We start from the raw sequence: 25,741 nt of genomic DNA, 5'->3' as shown, positions 1-25,741 counted from the left end.
GTAGGCTCTCTCAGCCTTAGACAGACTCCTGGATGCATAAGCAACCAGTTGCAGTTTTCTGAAATCATTAGCTTGTTGTAATATACATCCGACGTCATATGACGACGCATCACATGCTAGTACCAAACGCTTACATGGATCATACAACACAAGCAATTTGTTTGAGCATAAGAATTTTCTCGCTTTTACAAAGGCATTTTTTTGGCTTTTGCCCCAAACCCATTCGTCCCCTTTTCGGAGTAAGACATGCAGTGGTTCTAGCAGTGTGCTGAGACCCGGTAAGAAGTTACTAAAGTAGTTCAGGAGTCCCAGAAATGACCACAGCTCTGTCATGTTCTGTGGCCTCGGTGCGTTCTCGATTGCCTCCATCTTTGTGTTGGTGGGCCTGATGCCGTTGGCCGCAATCCTCCTTCCCAGGAACTCCACTTCAGGTACCAGGAAAACGCACTTTGAGCGTTTTAACCTGAACCCCCCACATTTGAGTCGACTAAGAACCTCCTCCAGGTTCTGCAGATGCTCGACTGTGTTCCAACCTGTGACCAAGATGTCGTCCTGGAAGACCACGGTGTGCGGGACCGACTTCAGTAAACTTTCCATGTTTCTCTGGAATATCGCCACCGCTGATCGGATTCCAAATGGGCATCTGTTATAAACAAAAATACCTTTGTGCGTGTTGATGCAAGTGAGGGCCTTCGATGATTCCTCCAGTTTCTGCATCATGTAGCTGAAGTCAGATCCAGCTTCGTGAATGTCTTTCCTCCCGCCAGCGTTGCAAACAGGTCGTCGGCCTTTGGTAGTGGTTATTGGTGCTGCAGGGAGAAACGATTGATAGTTACTTTGAAATCGGCACAGATTCTGACGGTGCCGTTCCCTTGAGGACTGGGATGATAGGACTGGCCCACTCGTTGAACTCAATTGGGGAAATGCTGCCCTCTCTTTGCAGCCAGCCGAGCTCGATCTCTACCCTTCCTCCCATTATGTATAGTGCTGCTCTCGCCTTGTGATGGACGGGTCACGCCCCCGGATTTAGGTGGATCTGCACCTTTGCTCCTTGGAATTTCCCAATGCCTGGTTCGAACAGCGAAGGAAATTTGTTTAAGACCTGGGTACACGAAGTGTCGTCAGCGGGCGATAGCGCTCGGACATCGTCCCAGTTCCAGCGTATCTTTCCCAGCCAGCTCCTGCTGAGCTGCATGGGACCATCGTCCGGTACCACCCAGAGTGGCAGCTTGTGCACCTTTACGGTAGCACTGCCGATTACAGGAATCAGTTCTTTTGTGTAAGTTCTTAGTTTCGTGCGAACTGGAGTTAAGACTGGCCTTGAGGCCTTGTTGCACCACAACCTTTCGAAAGTCTTTTTGCCCATGATGGACCGGCTCGTGTCCGTGTCCAGTTCCATTGACACCAGAAGTCCATTTAGTTCAACGTTCAGCATTATCGGGAGACAATTCGTGGTGAATGTGTGCACCCCATGTACCTCTGCCGACTCGATCTGAGACTCTGGTTCATTGTGATCCTCCATGCATATGTCCTCCTCTTCAACATGGTGGTTTACAGGTTTAACAGTCATTGCAGCTTGCCTGCACACTTGTTGGAGGTATCCCATTGTTCCACAGCCCTTGCAACCATACTCTTTGTGCCGGCATGAATGGAAACGATGATCACTCCCGCAGTGCCAACAAGGTGTTAATGGCCTTGCGTTCATCACCCTTGATGGTGGACTCTGAAACATCTGCGGACGTGTAGCTGCAGGTATGTGTGATCTGCCCTGATTGTTACGATTCAAAAACAATATCACTTTGTTCACAGTACTTGTAGCAGCACTTGTGTGCTGAGAGATTTGCTTTGTATTGTCACTGGTGACAATGAACACCTGGGCTATCGTTATGGTCTAACTCAAGGTTGGGGTTTCAACAGTCAAAAGGTTGCGAAGTATGGTTTCGTGGCCAATGCCAAGTACAAAAAGGTCTCTGAGCATGTGCTGCAAATGTCCTTCAAATTCGCAATGTCCTGCAAGGCCCCTTGGGGAAGAGTGACCATAATATGGTGGAATTCTGCATTAGGATGGAGAATGAAACAGTTAATTCAGAGACCAAGGTCCAGAACTTAAAGAAGGGTAACTTTGAAGGTATGAGGCGTGAATTGGCTAGAATTGATTGGCGAATGATACTTAAGGTGTTGACTGTGGATGGGTAATGGCAGACATTTAGAGACCGCATGGATGAACTACAACAATTGTACATTCCTGTCTGTCATAAAATTAAAAAAGAGAAGATGGCTCAACCGTGGCTATCAAGGGAAATCAAGGATAGTATTAAAGCCAAGGAAGTGGCATACAAATTGGCCAGAAATAGCAGTGAACCCGGAGACTGGGAGAAATTTAGAACTCAGCAGAGGAGGACAAAGGGGTTGATTAGGGCAGGGAAAATGGAGTACGAGAAGGAGCTTGCAGGGAACATTAAGACGGATTGCAAAGGTTTCTATAGATATGTAAAGAGAAAAAGGTTAGTAAAAACAAACGTAGGTCCCCTGCAGTCAGAATCAGGGGAAGTCGTAACGGGGAACAAAGAAATGGCGGACCAATTAAACAAGTACTTTGGTTCGGTATTCACTAAGGAGGACATTAACAACCTTCCGGATATAAGAAGGGTCAGAGGGTCTAGTAAGGAGGAGGAACTGAGGGAAATCCTTATTAATCGGGAAATTGTGTTGGGGAAATTAATGGGATTGAAGGCCGATAAATCCCCAGGGCCTGATGGACTGCATCCCAGAGTACTTAAGGAGGTGGCCTTGGAAATAGCGGATGCATTGACAGTCATTTTCCAACATTCCATTGACTCTGGATCAGTTCCTATCGAGTGGAGGGTAGCCAATGTAACCCCACTTTTTAAAAAAGGAGGGAGAGAGAAAACAGGGTATTATAGACCGGTCAGCCTGACATCGGTAGTGGGTAAGATGATGGAATCAATTATTAAAGATGTCATAGCAGCGCATTTGGAAAGAGGTGACATGATAGGTCCAATTCAGCATGGATTTGTGAAAGGGAAATCATGCTTGACAAATCTTCTAGAATTTTTTGAGGATGTTTCCAGTAGAGTGGACAAGGGAGAACCAGTTGATGTGGTATATTTGGACTTTCAGAAGGCTTTCGACAAGGTCCCACACAAGAGATTAATGTGCAAAGTTAAAGCACATGGGATTGGGGGTAGTGTGCTGACATGGATTGAGAACTGGTTGTCAGACAGGAAGCATAGAGTAGGAGTAAATGGGGACTTTTCAGAATGGCAGGCGGTGACTAGTGGGGTACCGCAAGGTTCTGTGCTGGGGCCCCAGCTGTTTACACTGTACATTAATGATTTAGACGAGGGGATTAAATGTAATATCTCCAAATTTGCGGATGACACTAAGTTAGGTGGCAGTGTGAGCTGTGAGGAGGATGCTATGAGCCTGCAGAGCGACTTGGATAGGTTAGGTGAGTGGGCAAATGCATGGCAGATGAAGTATAATGTGGATAAATGTGAGGTTATCCACTTTGGTGGTAAAAACAGAGAGACAGACTATTATCTGAATGGTGACAGATTAGGAAAAGGGGAGGTGCAACGAGACCTGGGTGTCATGGTACATCAGTCATTGAAGGTTGGCATGCAGGTACAGCAGGTGGTTAAGAAAGCAAATGGCATGTTGGCCTTCATAGCGAGGGGATTTGAGTACAGGGGCAGGGAGGTGTTGCTACAGTTGTACAGGGCATTGGTGAGACCACACCTGGAGTATTGTGTACAGTTTTGGTCTCCTAACCTGAGGAAGGACATTCTTGCTATTGAGGGAGTGCAGCGAAGGTTCACCAGACTGATTCCCGGGATGGCGGGACTGACCTATCAAGAAAGACTGGATCAACTGGGCTTGTATTCACTGGAGTTCAGAAGAATGAGAGGGGACCTCATAGAAACGTTTAAAATTCTGATGGGTTTAGACAGGTTAGATGCAGGAAGAATGTTCCAAATGTTGGGGAAGTCCAGAACCAGGGGTCACAGTCTAAGGATAAGGGGTAAGCCATTTAGGACCGAGATGAGGAGGAACTTCTTCACCCAGAGAGTGGTGAACCTGTGGAATTCTCTACCACAGAAAGTTGTTGAGGCCAATTCACTAAATATATTCAAAAAGGAGTTAGATGTAGTCCTTACTACTAAGGGGATCAAGGGGTATGGTGAGAAAGCAGGAATGGGGTACTGAAGTTGCATGTTCAGCCATGAACTCATTGAATGGCGGTGCAGGCTAGAAGGGCCGAATGGCCTGCTCCTGCACCTATGTTTCTATGTTTCTATGTCTTAGCTCGGCGACAGAACTCACCACTTCCAGGCCATCAGACCTTTTGTAGGTGTAGAACTGGTACCTTGTCATCAGAACGCTTTCCTTCGAGTTCAAATGCTCTCGGACCAGTGTGCACAAATCGTCGTACGATTTCTCCGTGGGTTTTGCTGGAGTGAGCAGATTCTTCATGAGGCCATACGTTGGTGCCCCACAGATGGTGAGGAGGATCGCCCTTTGTTTGGCAGCGCTCTCTTCCACATCTAGCTCGTTGGCCACGAAGTATTGGTCGAGTTGCTCCAATTGGGAAAAGTTTCCCAATCATCTCCCTCTGAGAATTTCTCCAGGATGCCCACTGTTCTCTGCATCTTTGGGTTCGCTATCTGTATCTCGTCGCCAATTGTTGTGCATGGAGAAAGAGTCAGACTGAACACAGTGAGCTCAAAGTAAAGTGTGACCGTAATCTTTTATTGCAGGTCTCCAGAGTGCCTCTCCAACCTGTGAAGCCTCCTTAAATACCTGTACTCCCAAGGGATTATGGGATCCATTGGGACTCCAGGGATGAGCCCTCTGGTGGCTGTACAGAGTAAATACAAAATACATGTATTACCTCCCTGTTTACCATTCTCGGACATCCTCTCGATAGAACAGCATTGGAGTGAGACAAAAGAACAGGATGAAGCAACAGCTAACCATTACTAGCACTGGGACTGGTAGTGTCAGCCCGATGGTTCACGTTAGGTGCAGGGGTCCTTGCCACAGATGCTACAGGCCTGTAACTGGTTGTCTAATGATCTGGAGTTTATGTAGCCCATTCCACAAAGTCACTGCCAGTTAGGTGCACCTTTGCTGATAAATATGGGTGGGAATCTACCTGCAGCTGGGTGCAGGTTCATCTGTCTGACATTCTTTCTCCAAAAACATAAGTAATGGGAGAATTCCCATTGGGAAAAGGACTGCTCCATACTGTGAACATTGAACAAAATGGCAATAGCAGAAAACTTGACATAAATTCTGCAGGTCAACTGTGTGGAAATCAAAAAATTAAGAAATAGCTTCAAAATACTGCTACAAATCTTGCTATAGAAATCTTTAAATGCACTTTCATACACAGCACACTCAGCAAAGCAAGATTTCTAGAGTTGGAGAGGCGGGAGATCGAGGAGCAACGTCGGGAGGCCTATAAAGGCCAGCGGGGTGTTCGTGAGGTAGTCGGAGAGGCGGGAGATCCAGGAGGCCAGCCGCAGCAGGGAGAGAAGGCAAAAAAGAAGTAGAAAGAAATCGAAAGGTGACGTCACAGCCAAGCGGGTAAGTGATTGGCTGGTGATTGGTAAGTAGTTTTTCTTTTACTTTTCTTTATCAGTAAGTAACCTTTAGCATTGTTGTTACCAAATTAAGTTTATCTAAGGGTTAAGTCATGGCAGGAGAGCTCGGACACGTGTTATGCTCCTCCTGTACTATGTGGGAAGTCAGGGACGCTTCCGGTGTCCCAGACGACTACGTGTGCCGGAAGTGCATCCACCTGCAGCTCCTGACGGACCACATTGTGGCACTAGAGCTGCGGGTGGATGAACTCTGGAGCATCCACGATGCTGAGAATGACGTGAATAGCACGTTTAGTGAATTGGTCTTACCGCAGGTAAAGGGTACACAACCAGATAGAGAATGGGTGACCAACAGGAAGAGCAGTGCAAGGAAGGTAGTGCAGGGGTCCTCTGCGGTCATCCCCCTGCAAAACAGATACACCCCTTTGGGTACTGTTGGGGGGAATGACTCACCAGGGGAGGGCAGCAGCAGCCAAGTTCATGGTACTGTGGGTGGCTCTGCTGCACAGGAGGGCAAGAAAAAGAGTGGGAGAGCTATAGTGATAGGGGATTCAATTGTAAGGGGAATAGATAGATGTTTCTGCGGCCACAACCGAGACTCCAGGATGGTGTGTTGCCTCCCTGGTGCAAAGGTCAAGGATGTCTCGAAGCGGGTGCAGGGCATTCTGAAAAGGGAGGGTGAACAGCCAGTTGTCGTGGTGCATATAGGTACCAACGATATAGGTAAAAAATGGGATGAGGTCCTACAAGACAAATTTAGGGAGCTCGGAGCTAAATTAAAAAGTACAATCTTAAAAGTAGTAATCTCAGCATTGCTACCAGTGCCACATGCTAGTCAGAGTAGGAATCGCAGGATAGCTCAGATGAATACGTGGCTTGAGGAGTGGTGCAGCAGGGAGGGATTCAAATTCCTGAGGCATTGGAACCGGTTCTGGGGGAGGTGGGACCAGGACAAACTGGACGGTCTGCACCTGGGCAGGACCGGAACCAATGTCCTCGGGGGATGTTTGCTAGTGCTGTTGGGGAGGAGTTAAACTAATATGGCAGGGGGATGGGAACCTATCCAGGGAGATAGAGGGAAGTAGAATGGGGGCAGAAGCAAAAGATAGAAAGAAGAAAAGTAAAAGTGGAGGGCAGACAAACCCAAGGCAAAAAGCAAAAAGGGCCACATTACAGCAAAATTCTAAAGGGGCAAAGTGTGTTACAAAGACAAGCCTGAAGGCTCTGTGCCTCAATGCGAGGAGTATTCGGAATAAGGTGGATGAATTAAATGCACAGATCGCAGTTAATGGGTATGATGTAATTGGCATCGCAGAGACATGGCTCCAGGGTGACCAAGGCTGGGAACTCAACATCCAGGGGTATTCAACATTTAGGAAGGATAGACAGAAAGTAAAAGGAGGCGGGGTGGCATTGCTAGTTAAAGAGGAAATTAATGCATTAGTAAGAAAGGACATTTATTTGGATGATGTGGAATCAGTGTGGGTGGAGCTACGGAATACCAAACGGCAGAAAATGCTAGTGGGAGTTGTGTACAGACCACCAAACAGTAGTAGTGAGGTTGGGGACAGCATCAAACAAGAAATTAGGGATACATGCAATAAAAGTACAGCAGTTATCATGGGTGACTTTAATCTACATATTGATTGGGCTAACCAAACTGGTAGCAATGCGGTGGAGCAGGATTTCCTTGAGTGTATTAGGGATGGTTTTCCAGACCAATATGTTGAGGAACCAACTGAAGAGCTGGCCATCCTAGACTGGGTGATGTGTAATGAGAAAGGACTAATTAGCAATCTTGTTGTGTGAGGCCCCTTGGGGAAGCGTGACCATAACATGGTAGAATTCTTTATTAAGATGGAGAGTGACGCAGTTAATTCAGAAACTAAGGTCCTGATCTTAAGGAAAGGTAACTTCAATGGTTTGAGGCGCGAATTGGCTAGAATAGACTGGCAAATGATACTTAAAGGGTTGACGGTAGATAGACAATGGCAAACATTTAAAGATCACATGCATGAACTTCAGCAATTGTACATCCCTGTCTGGAGTAAAAATAAAACAGGGAAGGTGGCTCAACTGTGGCTTACAAAGGAAATTAAGGATAGTGTTAAATCCAAGGAAGAGGCATATAAATTGGCCAGAAAAAGCAGCAAACCTGAGGACTGGGAGAAATTTAGAATTCAGCAGAGGAGGACAAAGGGTTTAATTAAGAGGGCTAAAATAGAATACGCGAAGAAGCTTGCCGTGAACATAAAAACTGACTGTAAAAGCTTCTATCGATATGTGAAGAGAAAAAGATTAGTGAAGACAAACGTAGGTCTCTTGCAGTCGGATTCAGGTGAATTTATAATGGGGAACAAAGAAATGGCAGACCAATTGAACAAATACTTTGGTTCTGTCTTCACGAACGAAGACACAAATAATCTTCTGGAAGTACTAGGGGACTGAGGGTCTAGTAAGAAGGAGGAACTGAAGGATATCCTTATCAGGCCGGAAATTGTGTTCAGGAAATTGATGGGATTGAAGGCCGATAAATTCCCGGGGCCTGATAGTCTGCATCCCAGAGTACTTAATGAAGTGGCCCTAGAAATAGTGGATGCATTGGTGATCATTATCCAGCAGTCTATCAACTCTGGATCAGTCCCTATGGACTGGAGGATAGCTAATGTAACACCACTTTTTAAAAAAGGAGGGAGAGAAAACAGATAATTATATACCGGTTAGCCTGATATCAGTAGTGGGGAAAATGTTGGAATCAATTATTAAGGATGAAATAGCAGCGCATTTGGAAAGCAGTGACATGATCGATCCAAGTCAGCATGGATTTATGAAGGGGAAATTATGTCTTGACAAATCTTCTGGAATTTTTTGAGGATGTAACTAGTAGAGTGGACAAGGGAGAACCAGTGGATGTGGTGTATTTGGATTTTCAAAAGGCTTTTGACAAGGTCCCACACAAGAGATTGCTGTGCAAAATCAAAGCACATGGTATTGGAGGTAATATACTGACGTGGATAGAGAACTGGTTGGCAGACAGGAAGCAGAGAGTCGGGATAAACGGGTCCTTTTCAGAATGGCAGGCAGTGACTAGTGGGGTGCCGCAGGGCTCAGTGCTGGAACCCCAGCTATTTACAATATACATCAATGATTTAGATGAAGGAATTGAGTGTAATATCTCCAAGTTTGCAGATGACACTAAACTGGGTGGCGGTGTGAGCTGTGAAAGGGACGCTAAGAGGCTACAGGGTGACTTGGTCAGGTTAGGTGAGTGGGCAAATGCATGGCAGATGCAGTATAATGTGGATAAATGTGAGGTTATCCACTTTGGTGGCAAAAACATGAAGGCAGAATATGATGTGAATGGCGGCAGATTAGGAAAAGGGGAGGTGCAACAAGACCTGGGTGTCATGGTTCATCAGTCATTGAAAGTTGGCATGCAGGTACAGCAGGCGGTGAAGAAGGCAAATGGTATGTTGGCCTTCATAGCTAGTGGATTTGAGTATAGGAGCATGAAGGTCTTACTGCAGTTGTACAGGGCCTTGGTGAAGCCTCACCTGGAATATTGTGTTCAGATTTGGTCTTCTAATCTGAGGAAGGACGTTCTTGCTATTGAGGGAGTGCAGCGAAGGTTCACCAGACTGATTCACGGGATGGCTGGACTGACATATGAGGAGAGACTGGATCAACTGGGCCTTTATACATTGGAGTTTAGAAGGATGAGAGGGGATCTCATAGAAACATATAAGATTCTGACGGGACGGGACAGGTTCGATGTTGGGGAATTCCAGAACCAGGGGACACATTCTTAGGGTAAGGAGTAGGCCATTTAGACTGAGATGAGGAGAAATTTGTTCACTCAGAGAGTTGTTAACCTATGGAATTCCCTGCCGCAGAGAATAGTTGATGCCAGTTCATTGGATATATTCAAGAGGGAGTTAGATATGGCCCTTATGGCTAAAGGGATCAAGGGGTATGGAGAGAAAGCAGGAAAGGGGTACTGAGGGAATGATCAGCCATGATGTTATTGAATGGTGGTGCAGGCTCGAAGGGCCGAATGGCCTTCTCCTGCACCTATTTTCTATGTTTCTATGTTCTTGTTTCATATAGACGGGTAAATGACTAAGCATTACATAGGCATAAATACCTGATGATGCCATCAGGGTCTAATTTTAACTTAATTAGCTAAAAACAGGCAGTGATTGTGGTTCTGTGCAAAACATGACTGGAAAATTGGATTGGGTGCTAAATGGGCGGAAATCTAGCAGAATATATTTGCACCCATTTTTCCAATCCATGGTATCCACTTTACATCCATTCATTCGCTATAACTCAATGGTGAGTTAATATGAATATGGATGTGAAAGATATGTTGATGAGGACTAAGTACAACACAGCAGGGTTCTCTGATGGAGTTATGCAGACTGCCTGGCATAGCTTGAGTGGACCGGGTGGAGAATTCCTCTGATAGCTGTTCTGTCTATTCTCTGCTCTCTTCCATCATCTCTGAAAAAGACAGGTGACATAAAATATATCCACCCGGACATGGTGGCAATATTCAAAGGGCATGAAACTGATGCGGAATACATCGCTTGACACATTTCCCATCATTAGTGCCTTAGCAACATTGATCACCAGGAACATAAGAACAAAAGAACATAATAAATAGGAGCAGGAGTAGGCCATTTGGCCCCTTGAGCGTGCACTGCCATTTAATAAGATCATGGCTGATCTGATCATGGACTACAGTTGTACAGGACCTTGGTGAGGCCACACCTGGAGTATTGTGTCCAGTTTTGGTTTCCTAACTTGAGGAAGGACATTCTTGCTATTGAGGGAGTGCAGCGAAGGTTCACCAGACTGATTCCCGGGATGGCGGGACTGACATATCAAGAAAGACTGGATCAACTGGGCTTGTATTCACTGGAGTTCAGAAGAATGAGAGGGGATCTCATAGAAAACGTTTAAAATTCTGACGGGTTTAGACAGTTTAGATGCAGGAAGAATGTCCCCAATGTTGGGGAAGTCCAGAACCAGGGGTCAAGGTCTAAGGATAAGGGGTAAGCCATTTAGGACCGAGATGAGGAGAAACTTCTTCACCCAGAGAGTGGTGAACCTGTGGAATTCTCTACCACAGAAAGTTGTTGAGGCCAATTCACTAAATATATTCAAAAAGGAGTTAGATGTCGTCCTTACTACTGGGGGGATCAAGGGGTATGGCGAGAAAGCAGGAATGGGGTACTGAAGTTGCATGTTCAGTCATGAACTCATTGAATGGCGGTGCAGGCTCGAAGGGCCAAATGGCCTACTCCTGCACCTATTTTCTATGTTTCTATGTTTCTATGTTTCTCAGCTCCACTTCTCTGCCTGTTCCCCATAACCCGTCACACCCTTATCGCTCAAAAATTTGCCAATCTCCGCCTTAAATATATTCAATGACCCAGCCTCCGCAACTCTCGGGCAGAGAATTCCACAGAATTACAATCCTCTGAGAGAGGAAATTCCTTCTCATCTCAGTTTTAAATGGGCGGCCCCTTATTCTGAAACTATGTACCCTAGTTTTAGTTTCCCCTCTGAGTGGAAATATCCTCTCAACATCGACTTTGCCGAGCCCCCTCGTTATCTTAAATGTGTTGATAAGATCACATCTCATTCTTCTGAACTCCAATGAGCTTAGGCCCAACCTACTCACCCTTTCTTCATAAGTCAGCCCCCTCATCTCCGGAATCAACCTAGTGAAGCTTCTCTGAACTGCTTCCATTGCAAGAATATCCTTCTTTAAATATGGAGACCAAAACTGTACGCAGTACTCCAGGTGTGGCCTCACCAATACCCTGTACAGTTGTAGCAGGACTTCTCTGCTTTTATACTCTATCCCCCTTGCAATAAAGGCCAACATTCCATTTGCCTTCCTGATTACTTGCTGTACCTGCACAGTAACTTTTTATGTTTCATGCACAAGGACCCCCAGGTTCCTCCGTACTGCAGCACTTTCCCCAGTTTCATCCATTAGGGGACCAACATTTACTTTTGCCACTCTTTTCCTTTTTATGTTCCTGGAGAAACTCTTACTATCTGTTTTTATATTTTGTACTAGTTTACTTTGATAATCTATCTTCCCTCTCTTTATTATTTTTTGAGTCATTCTTTGCTGGCTTTTAAAAGTTTCCTAATCCTCTGGTCTCCCACTAGTCTTGGCCACTTTGTATGCCATTGTTTTCAATTTGATACCATCCCTTATTTCCTTAATTAGCCACGGATGGTTGTCCCTTCTCTTACAGTCTTTCCTTCTGATTGGAATATATTTTCGTCGAGAGTTATGAAATATCTCCTTAAATGTCCGTCACTGCTCATCAACCGTCTTACACTTTAATCTACTTTCCCAGTCCACTTTAGCCAACTCTTGCTTCATATCTTTGTAGTCTCCTTTATTTAAGCTTAGGACAATGGTTTGAGATCCAACTTTCTCATCCTCCAACTGAATTTGAAATTCAACCATGCTATGATCACTCTTTCCTAGAGGATCCTTCACTAGGAGATAATTTATTAATTCTGTCTCATTACACAGTACCAGATCTAAGATAGCCTGCTCCCTGGTTCGTTCCGCAATGTACTATTCAAGGAAACTATCCTGGATACACTCTATGAGCTCTTCCTCAAGGCTACCTTGGCCAATCAATATGAAGATTAAAATCACCCATGATTATTGCCGTTCCTTTTTTACAAGCCTCCATTATTTCTTGATTCATACTCCATCCAACACTGTAGCTACTGTTTGGGGCTTATAGAACAAGCCCACCAGTGACTTCTTCCCCTTATTATTCCTCATCTCCACCCAAACTGATTCTACATCTTGATCTTTTGAGCCAATATAATTTCTCACGATTGAACTGATCTCATTCTTTATTAACAGAGCTACCCCACCTCCTTTTTCTTTCTGTCTCTCCTTCCGAATTGTCAAACACTCCTGAATATTTAGTTCCCAGCCTTGGTCACCTTGCAACCACAGTTCTGTAATGGCTATCAGATCATACCCATTTGTATCTATTTGTGCCATTAGCTCATCTATTTTGTTATGAATGCTGTGTGCATTCTGATAAAGAGCTTTTAATTTTGTTTTTGTCACCATTTTTCCCTGCTTTGACCCCACTTTTGATACACTTTTATGTTTATACATTCTGTCCCTTCCTGTCAAGCTCTGGTTTTCATTTCCACCAGTGCTACCCTGCTCTATTGCCTTCACCTTATTCTTTGGCTTTTTAAATTTCCGCTCACTTGAACCCTCCCCCCCCCCGCCCCCCACCCACCACTAATTAGTTTAAAGCCTTCTCTCCAGATCGAGTTATTCGATTCACCAGGTGTGTGTTCCTGGCGTCCAGCCTTGCTATTGTGTCCCGAGGGGAATGTAAATTTTCAAGGGCCTGCAGGGAACTGAACCGATAGGGAGTGATCAGTTCAACTTCCCAGCACTGGGAAAAGAACTCACCAAATCCTCTTTAGTTGCACTGCAGGCTGCCTGTCCCGATACATTGAAGCAGGTGCCTGAGGCCTGTCACAGTGATTTTTCCTCCTTCCTTGAGGCAGGCTGCTTCTGGGAAACTGTTAATGCAAATCACCCTCTCCCTGGATAAATGACATAAAGCTATTCATTCCATAAGAGCATAAGAACATAAGAAACAGGATCAGGAGTAGGCCATACTGCTCCTTGAGCCTGCTCCGCCATTCAATAAGATCATGACTGATCTTCAACCTCAACTCTACTTTCCCGCACGATCTGCATATTCCTTCATTCCCCTCGAGTCCAAAAATCTATCGATCTCAATCTTGAATATACATGATGGCCGGAATTTTCTGGGGTCTGTGTGGGTGTGATTGGAGACAGGTCGGGTCTTCAATCACAGGTCGGGTCAGGTCGGGTAGGAAAATTGAAATATCTTGAAGCAAGTCGGGAACCCGCCATTACCCCAGCCCCACGCGCCTTTCCCTTTGGTGTGTTTGCCGGTGCGGCAGCAGCCCAAACAGCAGAGGCGGCAGAGCTAATTTAAATCATTATGAGATACTTGTAAGACCTTTTCACTCTACCTTTCAAATTTCCCTGGATGAGCACGTGAATCATGCCGCTCAGGAACCATGTCTGTAAACCTGAGGCGGAAGTTGAGTGGTCATTGATCCAGCTCATTAGTGCATAGCATGAAAAGTACAATAAAAAGTCCAACCTCGCAACTGATCACTTTCATAAGGCAGAGGCTGTTGCTGACTGCATTGTCAACACAGATTTAGCTTTCTCGAGGTTGCAAGTATTTCCAGCAAAGTCGGCATCTGGTAGAACTTATCAGACCATTGACAGATTGCTTCTGTCATCTCTACTACACCTGCCATCTATCCCATCAGCATGGGTGCTATCTATACTGTCTCACCTTGGTCCTCAGAATCGGAGCATGATGAGCCCCAACACCAGCAGCACCAGGTGCACCAGCAGCATCAATAACATCACCACTGATGTTCTCCTCAATGACCTGATGCTGCACAGGACAGAGGGCATCAGTGCAGGGCTGCACCGCGCTGGAGGCGCTACCCCCAACACAGGGTAAACAGGCAGAGGATGAGCTTCCTTAATATGACTGAGCAACTGTGCCAAAGGAGGCTCCGGCTATCGCGCCAGGTCATCGCAGACATTTGCACATTGCTGGAGTAAAACCTGCTGCCTAGAGCAGCGGGTGGACACACCTTACCATTGGCTGTCAAAGTCATCAGTGCCCTCACCTTCTTCACCTCAGGCTCCTTCCAGGGATCTGCAGCAGACATGTGTGGCATCTCACAGTCGGCCGCCTGCAGATGCATCACCCAGGTCACCGATGTCCTGTTTGACAAGTCAGCCAATAATATAACAACTTGGCCACTGATTAAACCAGTGTTAATGAGTGGACGCTCGGCTTTCTTTCCCATGGATGCAGGGCGTCATCGACTGCTCACATGTGGCCATTACGGCATCCCATCATCACCCAGGAGACTTTGTTAACTGCCAGGGCTTCCATTCCCTCAATGTGCAGCTCGTCTGCAACCATAGGAAGATCATCGTGCATGTGTGCGCAAAATTCCCTGGCAGCTGTCATGTCTCTTTCGTTCTTCACCAGTCCACCCTCCCTCAGCTCTTCTCCAAACAAACATTCCGGCTGGCTACTTGGAGACAAGGGCTATCCACTGAAGACGGTGCTCATGACACCCTTGAGGAAGCCAAGTTCTGAGGCCCAGGAGAGATATAATGAAAGTCACATTTCCACCAGATGTGTCATAGAGCAGACAATAGGAATGCTCAAAATGCACCTCAGATGCTTTGATGAATTGGGAGGAGACCTTCAGTATGCACTAGCTAGGGTCTCCAGAAGCGCTGTGGTCTGCTGCGCCCTGCACGACAGAGCACAGCAGCGAGGATTAGTGCTGCGTGAGGTGCAAGGCAGTGAGGAGGAGGAGCAGGAGGAGCATCAGCTGGAAGACTAGGAGGAGGATCAGGAGGAACCGACGGTCCGGATCCCATTAGCACCTGAGTACATTGCTGCCCGGGAGGCCAGGGAATGAGCTCATCATGGCCAGATTTACTTAACGTTACGCATTACACCCATATATTACACCCAAGAAAAATATATTCCAATGAGGAGGAAAGAGTGTAAAAGAAAAGATAGCCATCCTTGGCTATCTAAAGAAATAAAGGATGGTATCCAATTAAAAACAAGGGCATACAATGTGGCCAAAACTAGTGGGAGGACAGAAGATTGGGAAGCTTTTAAAAGCCAGCCAAGGATGACTAAAAAAATGATTAAGAAACGAAAGATAGACTATGAAAGTAAATTAGCACGAAATATAAAAATAGATAGCAAGAGTTTCTATAAGTATATAAAAAGGAAAAGAATGGCTAAAGTAAATGTTGGTCCCTTAGAGGATGAGACTGGGGAATTAGTAATGGGGAACATGGAGATGGCAGAAACTCTGAACAAATATTTTGTATCAGTCTTTACGGTAGAGGACATTAACAATATCCCAACAGTGGATAGTCAAGGGGATATAGCAATCACAATCACTAAGGAGGTGGTACTCAGTAAGATAATGGGACTAAAGGCAGATAAATCCCCTGGACCTGATGACTTGCATCCTAGGCTCTTAAGAGAAGTAACGGCAGGGATTGTGGATGCATTGGTTGTAATTTACCAAAATTCCCTGGATTCTGGGGAGGTCCCAGCAGATTAGAAAACTGCAAATATAACACCCCTATTTTAAAAAGGAGGCAGCCAAAAACCAGGAAACCATAGACCAGTTAGCCTGACATCTGCAGTTGTGAAAATGTTGGAGTCCATTAGTAATGAAGCAGGAGCAGGACATTTGGAAAAGCAAAATTCAGTCAGGCAGAGTCAGCATGGATTTATGAAGGGGAAGTCATGTTTGACAAATTTGCAGGAATTCTTTGAGGATATAACGAGTAGGGTGGATAAAGGGGAACCAGTGGATGTGGTGTATTTGGACTTCCAGAAGGCATTTGACAAGGTGCCACATAAAAGGTTACTGCACAAGATAAAAGTTCACGGGGTTGGGGTAATATATTAGCATGGATAGAGGATTGACTAACTAACAGAAACAGAGAATGGTTCATTCTCGGGTTGGCAATCAGTAACTAGTGGGGTGCCGCAGGGATCAATGCTGGGACCCCAACTACTTAAATCTATATTAACGACTTGGAAGAGGGACTGAGTGTAACGTAGCCAAGTTTGCTGATGATACAAAGATGGGAGGAAAAGCAATGTGTGAGGAGGACACAAAAAATCTGCAAAAGGACGTAGACAGGCTAAGTGAGTGGGCAAAAATTTGGCAGATGGAGTATAATGTTGCAAAGTGAGAGATCATGCACTTTGGCAGAAAAAAAATCAAAAAGTAAGTTATTATTTAAATGGAGAAAGATTGCAAAGTGCTGCAGTACAGCGGGACCTGGGGGTACTTGTGCATGAAACACAAAAGGTTAGTATGCAGGTGCAGCAAGTGATCAGGAAGGCCGATGGAATCTTGGCCTTTATTGCAAAGGGGATGGAGTATAAAAGCAGAAAAATCTTGCTACAGTTATACAGAGTATTGGTGAGATCACACCTGGAATACTGTGTGCTGTTTTGGTTTCCATTTTTACGAAAGGATATACTTGCTTTGGAGGCAGTTCAGAGAAGGTTCACTCGGTTGATTCCGGAGATGAGGGGAAAGGTTGAGGAGGTTGGACCTGTATTCATTGGAATTCAGAAGAATGAGGTGTGATTTTATCGAAACGTATAAGATTATGAGGGAGCTTGACAAGGTGGATGCAGAGAGGATGTTTCCACTGATAGGGGAGAATAGAACTAGAGGACATAATCTTAGAATAAGGGGCCGTCCATTTAAAACAGAGATGAGGAGAAATTTCTTCTCTCCGAAGATTGTAAATCTGTGGAATTCGCCGCCTCAGAGAGCTGTGGAAGCTGGGACATGGAATAAATTTAAGACAGAAATAGACAATTTCTTAAATGATAAGGGAATAAGGGGTTATGGGGAGCGGGCGGGGAAGTGGAGCTGAGTCCATGATCGGATCAGCCAAGACCGTATTAAATGGCGGAGCAGGCTCGAGAGGCCGTATGGCCGACTCCTGCTCCTATTTCTTATGGTCTTATGTATATGGCTGCCACATGCTGTGCCAAGTTGGGACCACCCCACAGCAATGCCATAAAGCATCCGTACAATGACCAGACCATTCCTTTCACACTGACCACCGTTGCTGGAGGTAATGTTATGTCTCTCCATCCACTCCAACTCAGTAAACTACTTCCAAAGGAGCTCACCAATTTGTCCGTGACCGGAAAGTGGTGAAAATAAAGATTTTTAACTGTGATATCACAGTAATGGAAACTTTACAGAAACATTTAAAAAAACCAGCTAAGTGCCTACCATTGCGCATCTACTTGTGTTTCCTCTTTCTCTTATGCATGCTTCTATGAGGTGCTACCCTGTGGCTTCAGCAGAGGTAAAGGCTCACTTGCCTTCTGCGACTGCATAGACCCTTTTTGCAGATGCGCTGTGGGTTTTGGCATCTGTGAGGGCCCCGCCAAAGTCTGCACCTCCTATGACTGTGCAGGGGCAGACTCGGCTATCGCGATCTGAGGAGGCATCTGGTGCTCTGATTGAGGGGGAGGCAACTGGGGAGAGGTGAGAGTGCTTTGAGAGGAGCCTCCACTTGCATGTCCCCTCTCACCATCATCCCTCTCATAGGCCACCCACACTACCCTGCTAGCAAGGTGCTGGAAAGTACCTTGCTGCAAGTAGTGGGGTCATGAGGAGGTGCATGAGCCTCTGCCATCTATTCTACATAGATACCATGTGCGCCTGTGAGAGACTCATTAGCTGCCATCCTATCCATGGAAGAGTCTCCAATTGCCATCGCCTGTGACACGGTGGTGTTCATGTTAGAGATGGACTCCTCCATTCTCTGAACATTTGCAGACATTATGGTCACAAAACCTGTCAGAGCCCCCTGCACTTCTTGCTGCACCTCCAGGATCACTCTCTTTCTCGATGGCCCCTGAGGCTCAGTGTCTGCATGTAGCTGAGCAGAGGTGGGAGCGTCTTGCGCTCTCCATTGAGGAATCTCCACTGCTGTCTCTGTCTCCACCATCTGCTCTTGCTCACTTGTGAGTTGAGAGACACTAGGTGTAAGTATTTGCGCCGGTGCTGGGTGCACTTGTGTCTTGTGATGGTGCGCGCTCCAAGGCTGGAGGCTACTCTGAGGAGCCGTCTTCCTTTTCCTCGTGGACAGTGGTGGGGAATCTCGATGACCTGTGGGAGAGTAAAGAGATAAGTTGGATATGTCATATGAAGAATGGGTACAGATATCATTATGCACATGATGAACATTCATTGGTTGTTGACATCAGTCCCCATATGAGTGACTGCTCTATGCCATGTAGCTGTGTGATATGTAATTCTATCACCAGGTTGCTGAGAAATCCCCATTTCTCCGCCTCCCACTTCCAGCTGCTCGGCGACTCCAGAGACTTCCAAGGCAGCCTCCTCTGCTGATGTTAGGGTAGTCAATGCTGGAGTGCCACCTCTGGTTCTCTCTCTCTCACTCTTAATGTGGGCTCTCTTTTCCTGCAAGGAGGGAAAGAAGAGAAGGTTGAGTGAGAGTGATGGAATGAGTATAAGGAATGAATGGATTACATCTGTAGAAGGTGATTATGAAGGAGTGGGGAGGCAATGCCAAGTGACCTCCTTGTGTGTTGTTAGTTGGTATGATTCCATTAGGATGAGGGTGAGTGTGAAGGGTGGCTAGTCAGATGAAGATGTGAGTATGCAGATAGAGGGAGAGAAATGGGTGGGCATGCTAGTTATGTTGGTGTGAGTAATGATGTGCAGGAGTTGGGTTGGGAAGGCAGAGTAACGGGGATGTGATGAGAGGCACAGCAGCATGAAGATGAGTGTGGCTTTGTACTCACCTTTCCTGATCTACTGAGTTCATTGAAACGTTTGTGGCACTGCATCCAGGTCCTCCTGACCACATCCCTTCTGTTCACCTCCTCTGCTATTTGGAGCCAGGCTCCTTTTGTCTCCTGGGGAGGTCTCTTCCACCCATTAGAAGGGAAGAGGACCTCCTTGTGTGCTCTCATTCCCTAGGGAGCATAAGGATCGAGTCATCGGAGAACCTGAGTGCAGCCCTCTGTCTCAATGCATGTTTAGCACTCTTTGTAGCAATCCAATTGTGCTGCCTGCACTCTCCGAGATGAACCTTCAAATGTGGCCATGGCTCCTTTAAATATCCCAGCTGAAAACCTGTCATCGCTGACGTCATCTGACTCACACTATTTAATAAAGCCAGGTAATGTGCAGTGTGGCCATAATAGGCCCCATTAACGGAAAGTCGATCTCAGGAATGGCATGGGATGAAGAACAGGGTCGCGACCCGCCATGGCGACCACCCACAACCAACCCGCCCAGGTACAGAAAATTCCGGCCAATGACTGAGCATGCCCCTCTGGGATAGAGAATTCCAAAGATTCACCACCCTCTGAGTGAAGACTTTTCTCCTCAATTCAGACCTAAAAGGCTGACCCCTTATCCTAAGACCACGATCCCTAGTTCTAGACTCTCCAGCCAGGGGAAACAGTCTCTCAGCATCTACCCTGTCAAGCCCTCTAAGTATTTTATACATTTCAATTAGATCACTTCTCATTGTTCTAAATGCCAGAGAATAAAGGCCCATTCTACAATATTTCCTCATAGGACAACCCTCTCCTCACAGGAATAAATCTATGAACCTCCATTGCACCCCCTCTCAGGCACATATATCTTTCCTTAGGTAAGGAGACCAAAACTGTACACAGTGCTCCAGGTGTGGTCACACCTATATAATTGCAGCAAGACTTCCTTACGCTTACACTTGTTGTTTTCAAGGGGGATAACTTCCAGTGGCTGCAGTTACATGATACACAACAGGAAGAGTTATAATTAATTGAGGTCAAACATCGCAACCCCAAGACATTGCTGGATTTTCTCACGGCAGCATCCTTGGCCCAACCATCTTTAGCTGCTTCATCGATGACCTTCCCTTTGTCAGAAGGTCAGGATTGATGATGATTTGAACATTCAGCTCTATTCATAACTCCTCTGATAACTAAACAGCTCAGTAGGCTTTGGACAACATGTAGGCTTCGGCTGACATGTGGTAAGTAACTTTTACACCAGGTAAGTGCCAGGCAAGAAGAAGATGCTCAACCACCTCCCCTGACATTCAACAGTATCATCATTGCTGATTTTCCCCACCATCTACAAGACACAAGTTTACTTTGACAGCACCTCCCAGCCCCGTGAACTCCATCTCTGAAGGTCAAGAACAGCAATTTCATGGAACACAATCAATTACAAGTTTCACGCCAACCTGCGTTGGTCATATATCACCCTTCAGTGTGATACCCTACTGGGTCAAAATCCTGGAATTCCCTACTTATCATCGTGGAGCACCATCACCACAAGAACTGCAAGGGTTCAAGAAGGCAGGATACCACCATCACCTCAAGACAACTAGGAATGAGCAATAAATGTGTTCCTGCGAATGTCACCCACATCCAGAGAACAAATAAGGAAAATCAAGAACACTGAGCGTAGAAAGTGTATACAGTGGCAATGGTTAGGCCACAGTTACAGCACCGTGTGCAGTTTTTGGTGCCCCAGTATAGAAAGGATATTAAAGCCACCACGATTCTGCATAGATTCATCAGGATAATACCAGTGATGGGAACCTACAGTTAAGACAGACTTAAGATTACTAACACTGGAGCTGGGGAGACCAAGAGGAGATGTAATAGTAACCAATTTCAAATGGTCATGAAGAGAATGACAAGAGTGATTAGGAATAATTTCTTTATGCAGAGTTTTGTTGAAGCAGGGTATGCTTTGCCACAAGAAGTGTTTGAGAACACACCACTGCACCTTTTAAGGAAAAAAATGGTTAAGTATGTGAAACAGAAAAGGGATTCGTTCTGGATTGCTGTAGCAAAGAGCTAGCACAGGCACAAAGGACTGATTAGCCTTCTCTTGTAAATAAACTTCTCCAGTTCTATTATTGGCCGAATGGCCTTTCCTCATTCTTCACTTCATTGGTCACATGTAGTATATAACTAAATATTATATCATGCAGTTGCAGTTAGCATTGCAGTTCACACATGACTTGAGTTGCAATACCCAAGGACAAGCTGAATGTTGCCAGTAGGCCCTCTCCATCCACCCTCTCATTCATTTTTGGAGGCTTTCTCACCCAGTGATTAGACAGGTTAGGTATAAATATTTTTTTCAGTGTGAGTATTGACACCACTATGTCAGCCAATGAGTTGGAGATAGAGCAGGACTGGCAGAACACAGGCTATTTACTCAGCAAACAGAGTCTATTTAAACAGGGTCTCTATGAACTACAGCAAACAGAACTCATGACTGAGACTACAGCAAAGTCTCCTGATAAAAGCAGGATTATTTTCCCAGAAAAATGCAGGGAATGGAGGATAGTTACATGATAAAAATTATGGGCTGGACTTTCGCCTTCATTATTGGCCATTTTCTCGGCGGCACAGCTCTTTTTCCGCCCGGCAAAAGTTCCCACTTAAGTTTTTTCATGGTATCGCCCACATTTGAAGTCGCCCGCCAGGAAAAAAAACGCCCACGTGCAACGCTGAGAACAACCGCCAGGACTTAAGTTTGGCCTCAACCACCGACGTCCAGATCGCTGAGAGAACCGCCCTGTAAAAGCTGCTTAAACAGGGCGGTAGGTGAGTACTCTGCAAAGAAAGGTAAGTTAATGGTTCTTTATTTATTTAAAAAAAAAATTTAAATGGAGATTAGGTATAAAAGCGCCTTGGGAATGCTTTGTACGTTTTTTTTTATTGAAGTTAAAAAAAAAGTTTTCCCCCCTCCCAATGCCCAACTGCAGTCTCGGATTAAATTTTAATACATACCGTCCATTCCTGTAACAACCGCCCATGTTACTAACTTTCCACTTAACCGCCAAAAAAACTGCCGACAATGGGTGTGCAACGCCCATTTTCTCACCAGGCAATTAGTTTTAATTACTTTAAACATAAAAATGGAAATTCTCGCCAGCAATATTCACTGAACATTAGCAGTTCTTCTCAGCGGGCAATCGGGCGTTGAGTGACTTTCGGGAAAGTCTAGCCCTATGTGCGTAAAATCAATCCCAGTCACTTAAAGCAGTCTCCAGGCATGTTTGATGGGGTAATTACCCAATCATCTCCATTCTGGCCAAGACTTGTGGTGTCACTATATGCAACCTTATTTTTTCCTGCTGAGTGAGCTACACTAAAAAGTAATCCTTTAAAACCCATATTGGGAGTTGGGCAGTGGGAAGTGTTACTAACATAACTTTGCAGCACACTATTTACGATTCAGCATCTATACTTGGTAAAGAAATGTTAATGTAAGCATCACCCACTCTGCAGTTGGCTTATTTTGCTATCATTACCTAACACAAAAAAAAATCACTGAGGATGTATAATACCTCAGCTAGCTGAGCTTTATTTAGTCATGTGTCTGATCTGTAGTTTGAAGTACCCTGTATCTCTTATAATGCCTCAGTGTATTACTTGCAATTGAAACAAATTAAACTGAAAGAAATAAAAAAAGTTGAGCATCTTTTGGCCAAATCAAGTTGGAAGTTACAAAATATAAACTGAGAAATAATTCCAAAATACAGAAATTATGACTGTGATGGTATGAGTGGGAATTATTTCAGCACACAAGAATTGAAAAGAAAAGTAAAAGCTTATGGACATGCACAAAACCTCACCCAATTCTCCCATCCGCAAAATCTACAGGTCTGAACTGAGTTGCAGGCTTGTGACATTTCACATTACAAGCTCTCAACCATTGGCATGCTATTTCAGGAAGTTGCAGAGCACAGACTTGGAACTGGCAACATAGAAAATGCTGCTGCTAGTATTGCGCTAAAGTTTGGTACTAGTGGTAGATTTGAGGGCCTGGTCTTCAAACACTCTTTTCCTCAGACGGCCGAAGGCTGCACTGGCACACTGGAGGCGATGTTGAATCTCCGCATCAATGTTTGCCTTTGTTGCTAAGAGGCTCCCAAGATATGGGAAATAGTCCACGTTATCGAGGGCCGCGCCGTGAATCTTGATGATTGGAGGGCAGTGCTGCGTGGCGGGGACAGGCTGGTGGAGGGTCTTTGTCTTACGGATGTTAAGTGTAAGGCCCATGCTTTCATATGTCTCAGTGAATACATTGACTATATCCTGGAGTTCAGCCTCAGACCTACATGTAAACCTACATTGTCAGTTGTGGCTCATTGGGCAGCACACTTGCTCTGAGTCAGAAGGTTGTGTGTTCAAGTCTCACTTCAAGAATTTGAGCACATAAATCTAAGCTGACGCTTCAGTGCAGTGCTGAGGGAGTGCTGCACTGTCAGAAGTGCCGTCTTTCGCATCAGATGTTAAACTGAGGCCCCTCTCAGGTGGATGTAAAAGATCTCATGGCACTATTTCGAAAAAAGAGCAGAGGAGTTATGCCTGGTGTCCTCGCCAATAGTTATCCCTCAATCAGCATCACTAAAATCACATTGCTGTTTGTGGGAGCTTGCTATGTGCAAATCGGCTGCTGCGTTTTCCACATTACAACAGTGACTACACTCCAAAAGTATTTCATTGGCTGTAAAGCGTGTTGAGACGTCCTGAGGTCGTGAAAGGCGCTATATAAATGCAAGTCTTTTTTTCTTTCTTCTTTCTTTACATCAGATAGAAGAATGCTAGGAGGAAATCGTACTCAATTACAATATTTATCATTTATATACTTGAAAAAGAAACATTTGCAAGGCTTTGGGGAAAGAACGGAGGTGAGGAACTAATTGGATGGCTCTTTCAAAACGCACAAGGCCGAATGCCTCTTTCTGTGCTGTAAGATTCTATAAGGCCCGAAATTGCCCTCTGTCTGAAACGGGGTGGTCGCACCACTGTTGGCCGTCTGTTAACACCGCTATGATTGTGGTGGTAATAAGATCAAAATTGCCCTTTTTGTTGTTATAAACGAAGCGGAGTCTTAATTCCTGGTGGTAATGGCTGTTTTCAGTGGTGTGGTGTTTGCACTGAGAAATTTCCCTCCTATCCAGTTGATGCAAAACGATCATGCTAACGATGCAGCTGCTCCCTGATTTTCTTAAAGAGCAGGTTTTGCAGCTGTGTCTTCAGTTCATCTTGACCTTTCTTTGCACAGGCTGGCCGCTGCCCTGGAAGCTCAGAATGCTCTCAAGCACTCTGGGCAACAGGGCACGGAGCGTCTGATGGCTTCCAGAATGTGGCTGCTGTCATGCAGTGTCAGCTGGGGGCTAAGCGACATCTGACTGCTGCCATTGCGGCTGTGTCCACAACGGTCCACCAGGGGCCTAAGGGTTCCACCACACCCCATCGACCTGTGCTCCAGCAGCTTGGTGGGGGAGGTGGGGTGCTGCCTCGGGGGAGTGGCGCTGGCTCCTCGGATCAGGATACTGTTGTTGCCTCTCCAGTTCACAGCAGCCCTGAGCCGAGAGCTGTCACTCTGCAATTGCTGCCTACCATGGCTTTGCCCCAGCCACTTCCGACTGAAGGCGCACAGGAGAATGCGGCCTAGTCTGCAGCCGGTCCTTCCAGGGCCAGAGCTGGTCAGGGACGTCCGAGAAGGACATCTGCAGCTTCCTCTGCACACACGCACAGCCGGCTTCCCAAAGCCATGAGGCAGGCAAAGGGGAGACACTGCGGCGTACTGTAAGGAAAGATCTGCGTAAGAGGGGTAAGAAGGAGTTGGACAAGGGTGATAATGGATAAGGTAAGTGTTTTTGAGACCCATTGTTTGGGTTGTAATAAATGTTTATTTAGTGTTTGGAATTTGTGATCAGGTCTCACATGACAGTGTGCGGGAATGATGTGTGAGAGGGCTCACAGGTTGGCCCATGGAAATAGGCAGCTGCAGGCTAGTGCTGCCCAGCATCTAGCTCTGCTGCAGTCTGCCTCCTGGGCTGCTCGCCCATTATCTGCTGAAGTGAGTCAGCGAACCTGACTCTCCTCCTTGGGGGAGTCCCTTGCTGAGGGGCTTTGTGTGCCAGTTCTCTTGCTTACCCTCTGTGGCCATCACCCTGGCCCTCTCCATCATAGGCCGCTATGATGCCTGCGGCCCTTGCCTGCTGCCTCTGCAGCCGTTGCCCCCGGTGCCGCCTTCTCCTCCGTGCCGCGGCATCACGCACAATGTGCGCGAGACATTGGCCTGCAAGCACTGCCCCCATCTCCAAGTCCTCCACAAGCTCAGCCTCCTCGAAGTGCCCTCCCTGCTCTGCAGGTGGAAGGCACCTCCAGCACTGGCAAAGCAGTGCGCACTGTAGCCTTGCATTGCTACTTAAATAACGCAACAAAATCGCCGACAATAAATCTAACTAAATCACCAACCCTTTAAGCCACTCCAGCAGTCCGAATCTCCACTTGAGAAATCCTACTCTTGGCACTGCCAAGCGGCTGGACGGCTTATTAAGGGGGGGGGGGGGGCAGAGGTGCAGTGCTGTAGACCACTGCCAC

This window comes from Pristiophorus japonicus, chromosome 1 (assembly GCF_044704955.1).
Source record: "Pristiophorus japonicus isolate sPriJap1 chromosome 1, sPriJap1.hap1, whole genome shotgun sequence".
NCBI lineage: Eukaryota > Metazoa > Chordata > Chondrichthyes > Pristiophoridae > Pristiophorus > Pristiophorus japonicus.
The sequence above is the reverse complement of the archived record's forward strand: the minus strand, read 5'-3'. Positions refer to the sequence as shown.